At 33.1% G+C, this 3,373-nt stretch overlaps 1 non-coding gene across 1 annotated transcript; it reads right to left on the reverse strand.

The window, feature by feature from the left end:
* Positions 1 to 1,931: 1,931 nt before the first annotated feature.
* Positions 1,932 to 2,067, reverse strand: LOC126007725 (small nucleolar RNA SNORA21). The gene has a single exon (XR_007495215.1). It is a non-coding gene; the product is annotated as a small nucleolar RNA SNORA21 (small nucleolar RNA).
* Between the last annotated feature and the right edge of the window lie 1,306 nt (positions 2,068 to 3,373).

The following is a 3,373-nucleotide window of genomic DNA, read 5'->3' on the forward strand; positions in this document are numbered from 1 at the left end:
TCTAGAATATTTTTTCCGTTTTCTATTGTAAGTATTAAAGTTTTCAATTGCTGCAAAAATAAACAAAATTTCATATATTCTGCAGTTGAAATATAATTAAAGATATTCAGTTTGTACATGTTATTATAAAGGGAATTTAACAATTAATTGGCATATCTTTTTACATCCAAATTTAATATAAATGTTTTAAATATTGATAAAGAATTGAACTTATGCTCTAAACATTTATAGCAGACTTTCCAATATCTTAGGTGAGAGAGAATTTGAGATATATATATATATAATGTCCAAAAACTTAATATATAGTTGTTGTTAATTCTCTAAAAAATTTGGAAGCAAGGTAATTTCATTATGCAAAGTAGTAAGGAAGGTAGTAGCATTTGAATAAAATTATGTGCCCAGAGGGAATGGATTGTAGAACTAAAATGTTAATTATTTTCCTCATATTAGGACATAATGGGACAAGCAATGTAATTGTCTTATCCTTTGAAAAAAATGTTAAAAAAATAAAAACAGTTCTGCAACACACATGGAAAAATTATCTGTGTCTAACATAGTGACACAATTGAACCAAGATTAATAGACCTGGATCTCATAAAACCAATTTATATCGAATTCAAAAAAAATCCTAGTGTTAAAATTTCCTCCCTTGCCTAATAAGCATTGCAATATAAGAATATAAAGTTGTTTAAAGAAAGTTACATGTGGGGCAGGAGAGGTGGTGCTAGAGGTAAGGTCTGCTTGCAAGCGCTAGTCAAGGAAGGACCAAAATTCAATCCCCCGGTGTCCCATATGGTCCCCCCAAGCCAGGGGCAATTACTGAGCGCTTAGCCAGGAGTAACCCCTGAGCATCAAACCCATGTGCAATCCCCCCAAAAAAAAGTTACATGTATATAGTTGTTGATGCTTTTTCCTCTACTTAATCAGAAAGAGAACGGACTCAGTAACTATATAGTACAAATATTTTGTTGACTCTTCTTAGTATTTATATATTGTAGGTTTCTAAAAATGTGAATAACAATATTCACTTATATATCAATTAAATATATTTAACTGTATAAATTGTACTATCTCTTGTTAATTTTATCAATAAGCCTATTATCTAGTGGGAACTGCTGCCTTAACTAAAGCCAATTCCCAGACTCCAAGTTAAGATAGTCCCTAAAAATACAGTGTATGTATTAGAATATAAACTGGCAGCAAAAATGTGCCCTGGAAAATATAGAATAAGAGAATATTCAAAGATGTAGAAGGTAACATAGGCAAAAATAAAATAGAAAGCGGTCATTAGTTTACTTTATTTTTAAGAGTGACTGCTAATTGACTATATGAAATAGTCTTTTGTTTTTAATCTCTTACTTTATTTAATTTTATTTTATTTTGGGTCATATACAGCTGCACTCAAGGGTTATTCCTAACTCTGCACTCAGAAACGCTTCAGGCAGGCTCAGGGATATGAGATTCTGGGAATCGAACCACTGTTTGTCCTGGGTCAGCTCTATGCAAGACACAAGCCCTATCTATGGCTGTGCTATTTCTCCTACCATAATAATTTGGGGAATTTTTTTTTGTTTTCACTTTTTTTCCTTTTTGGGGGAGTTTGGGACACACCTGGTGATGCTCAAGAATTACTCCTGGCTATGAGGTCAGAAATCGCTTTTGGTTTGGGGAACCATATTGGACTCTGGGGGATCAAACCGCAGTCCGTCCTAGGTTAGCAGGTACAAGGCAAATGCCTTATCCCTTGTGCCACCGCTACAGCCCCAAACTTTCTGTTTTTAAGGTCTCTATCAACTTAAATAATAACTCACATTTTTGGGAAACTGCTTGAGGGAGTGATATCAGATTAAATAAATCACCAGCCTATACAAAATAAACTCACATAGAGATAAATAGGACACCCTAATGATAGGGCAGTTTTTTTTTTTTTCCTTTGTTACACCACTGATTGAAACCAAACAACACAACGTGCTACTGCTTCACCCAAAAATGATGTTTTTACTTTGCCCTTTCTTGATGGCTCAGTGGTTCCCTATTCAATGGTCCAATGAGTGCTTTAAAAAGGGTAGGAAGCGGCAGTTTTTATGTGTTTGTTTTCTTAGAACTTTGTCTCATTCTCTGTAATGGACACTCCAGCTGGACAGCATTGTAGGTGCCAATTTGATTGATCTATAAAATCTTTTATGGACTTTAATTCAGTTTTATTATTGTCACTATTTTAAATCTTAGATAAATGTAAGTGAATTGGTAGAGGTTAATTGATCAACTTCTAAGTAAAGTTATATTTTTCCAAAATAGATAACAATTTTTAATTTGCAAATAATCTTTCTTGCACATTTATTTATAATTTTAAATACTTAGAAAAGTGTTTCTTACCAAAATAAACGACACTCAGTAAAGAGATTTGGTACTAATACAGACATCCTATTCTTAAACATTACAGTTAAATATTATTTTAATGCTACCGTATCTACCTAAAAAATCTCCTCTTTGAATATTCCAAGTAATACCTCCATTAATTAATGTTTTGTTTAAATGAAACATAGAGCTAATTGTAACTTTCCTTAATTATTTAAGTATGTCAGTAGAAAAGAGAAGGTCTGTAAACCTCATTTTTTTTAAGAATAAAAGGTTTCTTAGGGGTACCTACAGGAAATATAGAGAGAACACTATAACATTGAAACTTAAGGCATATTCAAGGATAAAACACCATTGCTTAAGCAAGTGAAAACAAAATAAACAAATGGGACTAAATTAAACTAAGAAGCTTCTGCACTTTAAATGAAATAGTGACCAGGATACAAAGACTACCATGAGAATTGGAAAAACTTTTCACCCAATACCCATCTTATAAGGGGTTATTTTATAAGATATTTAAAACACTGGTAGTGCTTAGCTGTGATTACTATCAGCACAGTATATTTATGGCCTTCTGTCTACTTGTCTTATGCCTGTTTTTTTTTTTGTTGTTGTTGTTTTTCAGCACACACACACTTAGGGGTTATTCCTGGCTATGCGTTCAGTAATCACTCCTGGCTTGGGGAACCATATGGGATGCAGAGGGATCTAACCATGGTCTGTCCAAGGCTAGTGTGTGCAAGGCAGACACCCTACCTCTTGTGCCACCACACCAGCACTTATGCCATTTTTTCATTCAGGCATCAAAAATAGTAAAATAACTTTTATAATGTTTATGTAATTTTCCTATAATGTTATCTTTCCTTAGAAAAATGTACAAGCCATTTCAGCACAGTATTTTGTGTCCATAGACATGCGTACAAAATTCCACATTCAACCAATTAAGTATGGTTAGTTTTGCTGCGTTCAAATTGAACTCATCACTATGAAGTGTGTTTACAATAATCATTTCAAT

Source organism: Suncus etruscus, chromosome 4 (assembly GCF_024139225.1).
Source record: "Suncus etruscus isolate mSunEtr1 chromosome 4, mSunEtr1.pri.cur, whole genome shotgun sequence".
NCBI lineage: Eukaryota > Metazoa > Chordata > Mammalia > Eulipotyphla > Soricidae > Suncus > Suncus etruscus.